This window comes from Sinocyclocheilus anshuiensis, unplaced genomic scaffold, assembly GCF_001515605.1.
Source record: "Sinocyclocheilus anshuiensis isolate Anshui unplaced genomic scaffold, SAMN03320099.WGS_v1.1 scaffold140, whole genome shotgun sequence".
NCBI classification, from domain to species: domain Eukaryota; kingdom Metazoa; phylum Chordata; class Actinopteri; order Cypriniformes; family Cyprinidae; genus Sinocyclocheilus; species Sinocyclocheilus anshuiensis.
The window spans coordinates 1,786,170-1,795,501 of NW_015554147.1; the positions used below are offsets into that span (position 1 = coordinate 1,786,170).

A 9,332-nucleotide genomic window follows, 5' to 3' on the forward strand; every position below is an offset into this window, starting at 1 on the left:
ATTTTCATCCAAAAACGGGAAACTTTTTATGCGTTTTAGTTGTTGGTTTACACGACAGTTTTTCGTTTTTCCGTGTAAACACCAAGCGGCAACCTCCCGCTCTCTCTCGTGAAGCCAACAAGGAAGTGACTTAAACTGTAATTCATCAACTGGCCGCTAGAGGCTGGCTGCAGAAGGGAGTCAATCCCATAGACTCCCCATGTTAAAATGCCCAACTTTACAGCAGAAAAAAACATGTTTACAGCCTGGTTCAAAAAATTATTTTGGTCTATATAGCTAATTTTGCCCTTCATGACAACTGTGAGGGGGGTGAATTTTTTTATAACTCATCCGTTTAAATTATATTAAGCCTTAAAGTTCTGCATAATTAAAGGCGTGGCCACTTGAGTGACAGGTGGACACTGCCGTCGAGCTAGGTGGGCGTGGTTTCAGCAACCTGCTCCCGCCTCTTTGCCCATTTTCGATTATCCGGGAGTGACACGCGGTGACGCGTGGCAAGGATGGCGACGGCCCCCTCTGTCCACTTTGGGTTTCAGAAAGGCTCTTCGGAACTCTACGGGTGACGTCACGGACACTACGTCCATGTTTTTATACAGTCTATGGTAAACACTCAATACGGGAATCTTTGAAAATGGTGACGTCATGTGCCTGCGTAGTATGTGTTATGCATGTAGACATGTGCAGTACGGGTCAATTTTAAAGGCAAGCGCGAACAAACATACACAACAATGGCAGAGTAAATGGTACTGTTGTTGCTGCTCAAGAGTTTGCTAACGCTTCATCAGCAAAGTGTGGATTTACTTTACCAATATTACAACCAACAGCGGAGACGCATTATATACATCATATAATCATGACTTCCCTACAGGTACAGTTTATTAACCAGGTGACAGCGCCAACTACTGGCCTGGCATAGGGCCTACGTAATACAGTGTTTTTGGCCGTTTTCGTAGATGTGTAAACGCGAATCGTTTTGAAAACGATTTTTCCTGTTTTACGATGTTTCTGGCCATTATTAAAGTATACTGTGCTTGCAGTGTAGTTATTCAAAGTAAAAAGAGTGTTCTAGTTGCTTAACCATGTGTATCTGTCAGTGCTTTGGGTTGTTGCGGTGAGTTGCAGGGTGTTACGTTTACTTGAATGGCAGTATTGGATTATCATTAACAGGCTTGTTGTGTCAATACATGGAAAAATCCTGAGCTGACACAGATTTGTTATCAAAGCTGGCACTGAACTTTTAGAACCTTGCTTAGTAAACTTTTAATGCACATAATTTTCCTACAGACTGCTAACAGCAGTTTTAGTATGCTTTAAATTGATAGGTTTTACAATCTATTGGGAATGGTTTTGTAATGCTGACTTGAACTTAAAATGGTTTGTACTCTATAGTGTCTATAGTGTTTATCAGCAAGTTATTCATGTTCCTAAAGCATGCCACATTCTCTATGTACTAGTTCATGTTAGCGTTTGTAACCCAGTTACCTAGCAGTGCCTGAGAGAGTTTGCTCTCGTGGGAGCAGAAGAATGGTGTCAGTTTAGTTGCTGAGAAGCCCATCAATTAATGCACCACACAAATGAGTGAGCAATTTCACCCGCTGTGACTGGCTTAAAAAAGCCATGTCTGTCTGTCTTTTTTTTTTTCTTTTTTTTTTTTTGGCATTGAATTCAATGAATAGAACATGAATTTTCAGAGAAATGCCCTCAAATTTTACCCAAAAAATTCATAAACAGATTTTGTTTTTGTCTTTATTTATTTATTTATTCAGCTACATTGTTTAGTTTCATTCGTACAGGCAGTAATTCGAATACACCACTTCTATGATTAGTATATATATATATTTTTTTTTAGTTCTGAATTAAAATTCATTTTGGTGTTTTTTTTTTTTGTTGTTGTTTGTTTGTTTGTTTTTTGGGTGGGGTGGGGCTTAACCTCAAATGTCAGGGTGATACTAATCACTTTGTACTGATAACCGATAGCATAATGAAGAAAAAAGACCCATTATAAATTATAGTCATTAAAGGGGTCATATGATGCGATTAAAATTTTTCCTTTCTCTTTGGAGTGTTACAAGCTCTTGGTGCATAAATGGTTAAGTTGTATTTACAACACTGTTCCAGAACAGTTCAACCCAAATATTCAGATGTGTGCTGCACATTTTATGGAGGATGAGGACTGTTTCCTGAACCAGTAGCCTAAAATGCGTCTGTGGCACAAAGGCTGTTTCTATAAATTGGGGCAGTTCCAACTTTGCAAGGACAGTCTGGCGCTTCTGACTCACAGCCTGTAAGTACGTTTTTTATATTTAAATAAAAAAGTTTTGAGCAGTGTAGAGTAGGCTTGTTGTTTGTTGTTTTTCCGATCACAAATGCAGACATGGTTTTATGTTTACGCAGCGCGATATGCAATGCAACGCGTAAAAAGACAGTATAAGTCATTATAATCAGTAATTATGTCCCCACTGAATGCAACAAATGCCTCATTTGTAATGAGTTTTATTGGTTTTGTCTCGTCCTGCTGGGAGACGGCATCACAATATGGTAAGGGGCGTAACACTTCCGTCACACGCTTGAGGTATTCGGCCAATCATAATGCACTGGATAGCTGGCCAATCAGGGCACACCTCGCTTTTTCAGAACGATGAGCTTTGTAAAAATCAACGTGTTTCAGAAAGGCGGGGCATAGAGGAGCAACAATAATGTACAGTATGTGGAAAATAATGTGTTTTTTAACCTTAAACCGCATAAACCCGTTGCATTACACCAAATACACCAAATAATGTTCTTTTTAGCAACGTCATATGACCCCTTTAAAAGAAAAATTTAAATGGTTTGGACTTTTTTTTTTTTCACTATTTCTTAGAAAACATAAGCTGTGTGGTTAGACCAACGTGCAGAAAACATAAAATAGAAATTGTCATATAGTGGGAACCACTGCTGACAATCATAATTGTTTGTCAGTGTAAATACGTCTCTGAAATTATTACATTTTGACTTAAATATTACATTTGAATTTTTAGTAAGGCAAGGTTAGTTCAGATTTTACAATGTTGTGTAGTGCAACTCCCCAAAAACGAAATGAAATTTATGAATTAATAATATATTTAATAAATTAATTTAAAAATATATTTTTATTATAGATTAAAGAGTTTTCCTTTATCTCTTGTTTTGATTGATCTTGACAGAAATAAAGAAATTAATCACCCTAACCGATGTGTTTCCAGTTTATCACAAAAAAACATGTGTTCCTGTAGATCAGTTGGTGTTGAAACTAGCAACACCAAGGCTGTGAGTTCAATTCTTTATGCCTTAAATGCAACATAAATGCATAAACACATTTACCAAATTAATAAATGTAGAAAATATCAGTGTGCCAAACAGTAGGCGGATGCTACACACATGCATGCACACAAATGTTGGTGGAGTGAGAAGCAGCACCACGCTACATTTGCATGCTGAAATATTTATTTCTGTGGCCAGGCGAGCGACGGAGAGGGAGGGAATTGTGGGATAGATGGGGAAGGAGGGCAGAAGCGCGGGGGGGGGCGTGATGCGGCTCAGATTCCACCGTTACCAAGGAACAGCGACAAGAAGAACAGCGTTTGTGTCAGAATGAGAGTGTGTGTGAGGAGAGGAGCTGCATGAACACGCAAATGTGTGTGACACAAAGAGGGACGGTTTAGCTGGTGGCGGAGCGGCGCAGACATCAGTGGTGGTGTGTGTTACGTGTGTCTGTGTGTGCTCGCACTCCAGATAAATGCTATGAAATAATGAAGGCATGAGCAACAGCAGGAGACCGCAGGGACAGAGGTGAGTTCACGGATGGAGAGGATGCTGAAACATTTCACTAAAACCACGTGTGCTGTTTTTCTGTTCATATTTCACCCGTCTGGTCTAAGATTCAGATTTTGTTCCTGTCTGATATGTAACACATTATTCTCTTTCATTAAACATGACATACATGCACAGGTCTGGTGATGCCTGTTTAATGCCTCGGCGTCCAGTGCAGACAGATGTTTGTGCCGGAGGGCTATGGAGGGATTTACAGGAGCAGAGGGAGGGAAGGAGAGGGTGATTTTACTGTTTCATGATGGGGCGATGGGGCAGCTGTAATAACTGGAACTGATGAATGTTTCATGGGCCTGTTTATAGCAGAGAAGTTGCATGTGCTTGCATCCCTGGCTTCCTTGTGTTTGTACAGTGATTTAGACAAAGCAATGCAGAAATGGGAGACAGACAGACAGACAGATGGAGAGACACACTCCGGGGGTGACTGCAGATGAATGAACGATACAGGGAAATCAGACAGACAGCGACAGACTGTTGGACCACAGGATTCATAAAACTGGTCACTGGTGGCAGACGTGTGTGTGTGTGTGTGTGTGTGTGTGTGTGTGTGTGTGCGCGCGCGTGTGCGCATCCATGCATTGACGGATACAGTATGAATGATTGATGCTGTAGGCTAGAGTAAAGAAATGGTCAGCAGTAACTAACAGGATACTTTAATAAGAGCTTCTGTTTTATATTTCAATGATGAATTCACTTGATTCAATTTGAACACCAGATATACTCATTTGCATTGCTCTCAACATGAAGTCGTACTATATACTTACATTCTTTCTGTAGAAAGCTAATTTTGTTTTTTTAAGTCTGTACAGACTGACTAAAATCTTAAACCTATTCCTAAAATAATTTTGTTTTTGCATTTAAAAATGCTGGTAATTTTCTGCCAGGACGTTGTCCATTAATTTTACAGACTTTTCCATTAACCCTAAAATACAACACGATGTGCAAAATTAATAAAATAAAGGTAAAATCAATACGGAAATCTGTTTTATATTAGTACAGTACATTGTGAACTATTTTAACGGATTTATTTTTTACAGTGTATGAATCCAAGTCTGTTTGGATCTATAAAATCTATTTTCTCCAGGTGTTTTATTTTAGTCTATTCTATTATATTCTACAAGTTTACCTTGGTATATACACACCAACCTATGAAGCATCAACACACTTCTCAGATTTTAATTGTAATTTAGTAATTAAAGCCTTTTATTAATTTCCAAAAAATGATTATGAACCATTTTAGAAGTTTTGTGGTACGTATAAAATATGAATATTACATAATATTTGCGCTGTTCTGTTGCAGTTGGCTTTACGTTCTTCATGTGTGGAGTCTTGAAGACCCAAGTGCAGTATCTTGCATTAAGCCTAGATTAGCCTATTAATTTTTCCCTTATTTATTTTTGTTCTTCATAACTAATTAAGAAAACTTTTATAATAATGTTTAAAGTGTGCTTTTACATTGTGTACACTGGTAGAAAAGAATTGTAGAAGTGTCAGTTCTCTCCATTTATTCATGTTTGATCCAATATGCACCTTTTGGAGGATGCTTGAGGACTTTATCAAGTCAAAAATCACTTTTCTGTAAGAGGTCATGTGGTATCCTATACATCTTATACTTAATTTCAGTATATTGTTTTGAGGTGTTTCACGCGTCTCACGCAGGTGCATTCAGATGTATGTAGTGTTTTGAATGCTGTTTTAAGTGCAGTCTCTCTAGACTAGTGGTTGGTTTGAACATGATTAGGCTTTTTTTTTGTCTGTTGGTAGATGTGGGTAGCAGAACTAAAATAGAAGATGAGACACGGGAGTTAGAGGCAGAAGTAGGCTAATGAGATTCACACACTCCTCTGTGTGGAAGTATGCTGCTGAAGATGAAAACCATGTCAGTGTGATGGAAAAACCTGGCTCTTCCTCAACTAAACAGCTGTTTTCAACAGCATTTCATGAAATATCCGTCTATAGGACTGGATGAAATGATTATCCGTGGTGGTGTGTGGTTTCATCATGGGAGAGAAGCTGATCGGATGTTTCATTAGAGCAGTCTGTTGTGTGAGATCCTCCCAGGAGACCACCGTGAGCTCTGCTGAAACATCAGAAGGGCCCGAGTGTTGTTTTACAGACGACAGAGTGTACATTGATCTTAGGGGAAGAGAGCGAAGGAGAGAGAATGGCTCTGGGGTAATTGAGATGCCGTAATGTTTTGTAGTTTACTGTGACTTATGTTGGATAATTAGAGGTTATATTTGTTTGTACATGTCAGATCTGTCTGTACATCCTCATGAAAAATGAATCTGTCTGAGGTCTGTTGTTGGTATTTACTGCTCCCTCTGGTGGTCAGTTAATGAAAACCCCATGATTAAAGGGAGAAATGTTTCTTTATTCCAGAATACACTTTGAGAGACTAGTAAGAGTACATGTGCTTTCTATGCCTGATAGGTTTCTTCTTAGGTGGAATAAGGACTATCTTTGGGTGGATAGGAAACACATTTATACTTGTGTTTGAATGTTCACACAGGTTCATGATCATTTTACATTTTACTCTTTGAAACCCACAATGTGTCTCAATAATTTACTTTTACTTTTTTAAGACTACTTTTTAAAAACACCAATAAATCTTACAGACTGACCACTGTTTGAGCCAAACTGCTTGAAGTGTTTTCCAAAATCAGGTGAAGATGTCATGTGCGGGTGAATTGAATCAGTCCTAAAATGTCTGTCCTGCCATCACGGTGAAAAGAGGTCATCTGCTGACAGTTTAAAGGATTATGGGTGAAATGCACTTGATGCAAGCTGCCTTGTCTCTGTAGAGGCACAGGACGTCTTCACTGACCTGATAGTAAATGCACACTTTTTTCTTTCTAACAATGTGATCAACATGAGCAGCATTTTGAAGATGTAAAGCGGCTAAGAGCAGGTTATTTGATTGTTTTGAGCAGAGCAGATAAAGATGTTGGGTTGGGTGGGATCACTGATTAACAAGAGCTGGCTGGACCGGGACCACCCTGCGCCTCATCAGGACTGTAGGAAAGCTGGACTGATGGTACAGCAGGACTGTGTGTGTGTGTGTGTGTGCAGCGTGACTAGCGTTTGTTGTTGGGTCAAGACTTATTGCTTGTGCTGCTATTCAGTGCTCACTAAATTTCAGCCTCTGACTTTCGTTTTGGGTCCAGACTTGCATTAAATCAGCCAAAGAAGACCCCTTTGTACTGGGGCAGAGTGTTTTCTGTGCACTACATAATAGCTCAGACTGAATATTCAGAGACATTTATAGTTACACTGTTCAAAGCCTTTGTTTTTCATGCTGCTGTGCTGAAGTGGTAGAAAGTTAACTAATGTCTATATTATATTTCATCACAAATTTGAAAAGGTTTTTTTTTTTGCATTGTGCTCTCATTTTCATGACAATTAAGCACACCCACTTACTTCATACAATTTAAAATAACTGATTTTTTTTCTCATATATTTCAAAATGTAATTTATTCCTGTGATGCGAAGCCGAATTGTCAGCATCATTACTCCAGTCTTCGGTGTCACATGATCCTTCAGAAATATGCTGATTTGGTGATTTCTTCTTATCAACGCAAGAAAGGTCAAAAGAACAGCATATGTACTGCCTTTAAAAAACGTTAAACATTCACCTTTGTAGGCTCCCCACCCATTTCTGTTTTTGGGATGAAATATGACCCCTACACGTTTTTGTTCTTTTCATTCAAATACATTTGCATGTGCATGTTCATGCAAATACTAACAAATTTAACACCGACAGTGGCTATCTAAATGTGTTATTGTTTGCTGGATTAAATACTGGATAGCATGAGGCACTAGTAGTAAATACTGCCGTCCTCTTGGCTTTTTGCTGTTTTTGTGAGCAGGGGTCTGATTGTAAAGACACTATTATTAGTCAGTTAGTTATTCGGTGTCCAGGTTCTTGTGTTGTCTTTAAGGAGACTAATCCTCGTCTCTCAGTGTGACCTGTGACCCGTCACTCTAATCTCATTTGCCGTTACACTGATTGTTTATGGCCCTGAAGTTTGGTCATTGGAAAGTGTCTGGTCATGTGACTGCATGAGAGACATGCAGGGATTTCCGCAGCATTTCTCCTCTGTAGACTGTTTTAGTCTCAGATGCACAGTCTCCTGTAATTTTTTTTGTTTGTTTGTTGCGCAGTAAACATGTATGGTAGACATCTTGGACTTCATACTGCACTTTACTACATGCCTTCTGTCATGTGATTGATAATTTACACATTTTTACACACTTTTTGCTGCTTTACTGATTTTTTTTTCTTCTAGTAAACGTACAAATAAATGTTATATTGTTAGTAATTTCAAGATGAACACTGACTGGACTAAAGAAACGTAGGTTTACGTGATTATCCATACATCATGTTTAGAAAAATCATGTTAAAATGTATCAAATATTATACAGCAGGCTTTTAAGGAATGTTTAGTTGTTCATCACTCAATCATCATTGAATTGCGTTGTATATATTTTGCCCACAATAAAAATTACAGAGCTTTGATCATAAACATTTCAATATCACTTTACTAAGACATATTATTAGGAGATATAGAGTGACAGCTGATATTTTTATATTATCAGCTGTTATATTTGTTTAGTTTGGGCCGCTGATTTTTCTTTTTTTATGAGCTCCATGTTCTAGTTACATCAATACTGTAAGAATCATAAAAGCCTGATGTTTTTAAAATATACTCAATACTCAACAAACACGTATGGGTCAAAGACGTTAAGATGTCCGCATCAAAAGAAATTTACAAAAGTGATTTTATGTCCATAGAAAGCACATTAAATGCAAGTTAAGTGTCTACATTTAAGGTTTCAAATAAGTTTTTGAAGAATAAAATGTCAAAGTTTGGTTGAAATAATGTTCTATTGTAATTCGGTGTAATGTAAAAATTCAAACAACATGCTTATTCTGACCTGTACATATTAAAATATATAAAAGAATAAGTGAGAGGTCGCCATGTCTCAGTGCTTTTATGAAGAGAGCGCATCTGCACGCCTTTCGGATAGCGCATCAAGAACCGGGTTTACCGGGTACTGAGTACCACCGGTACTTAAAAAAACCTGGTACCGTAACGTTTTCATTTTTTTAGTACCGACTTGGTACTGAAGTACCGGTATGTTATTTGTGCAGCAGCAGTATGTCTTAAATACTCACGGCACTGCATCGCCGTATGCATTGGCAGTAGCAAGTTCCTGTACTAGCTTGCAGCAGCAGCAGCAATAATCTATAAATACAGCAATAACCAACAGCAGCAGCTGCAGCGTAGCAGATCAATTCCGCCAAGACCAAATACATTAACATTGTCATATCCATCACCATGTTAAATCTTTCGATAGTTGTCATGATTAAATTAGTTTTTTAATGTCATAAATTGATTTTTGTTATAAATATGACTAAGAATGACATTTTAGTGGGTGTCTTCTGTAAATCAGGGGAAAATGTATGATTTTTTTTTTTTTGC

General features: G+C 38.1%; 1 protein-coding gene and 1 long non-coding RNA gene across 2 annotated transcripts in view; both read left to right on the forward strand.

The window, feature by feature from the left end:
• Positions 1-9,332, forward strand: part of LOC107670616 (kinesin-like protein KIFC3) — a 49,596-nt gene that overhangs the window by 2,314 nt on the left and 37,950 nt on the right.
• LOC107670617 (uncharacterized) lies at positions 3,539-4,550 on the forward strand. The gene is made up of 3 exons (XR_001632105.1): positions 3,539-3,718; positions 4,105-4,106; positions 4,360-4,550. It is a non-coding gene; the product is annotated as an uncharacterized LOC107670617 (long non-coding RNA).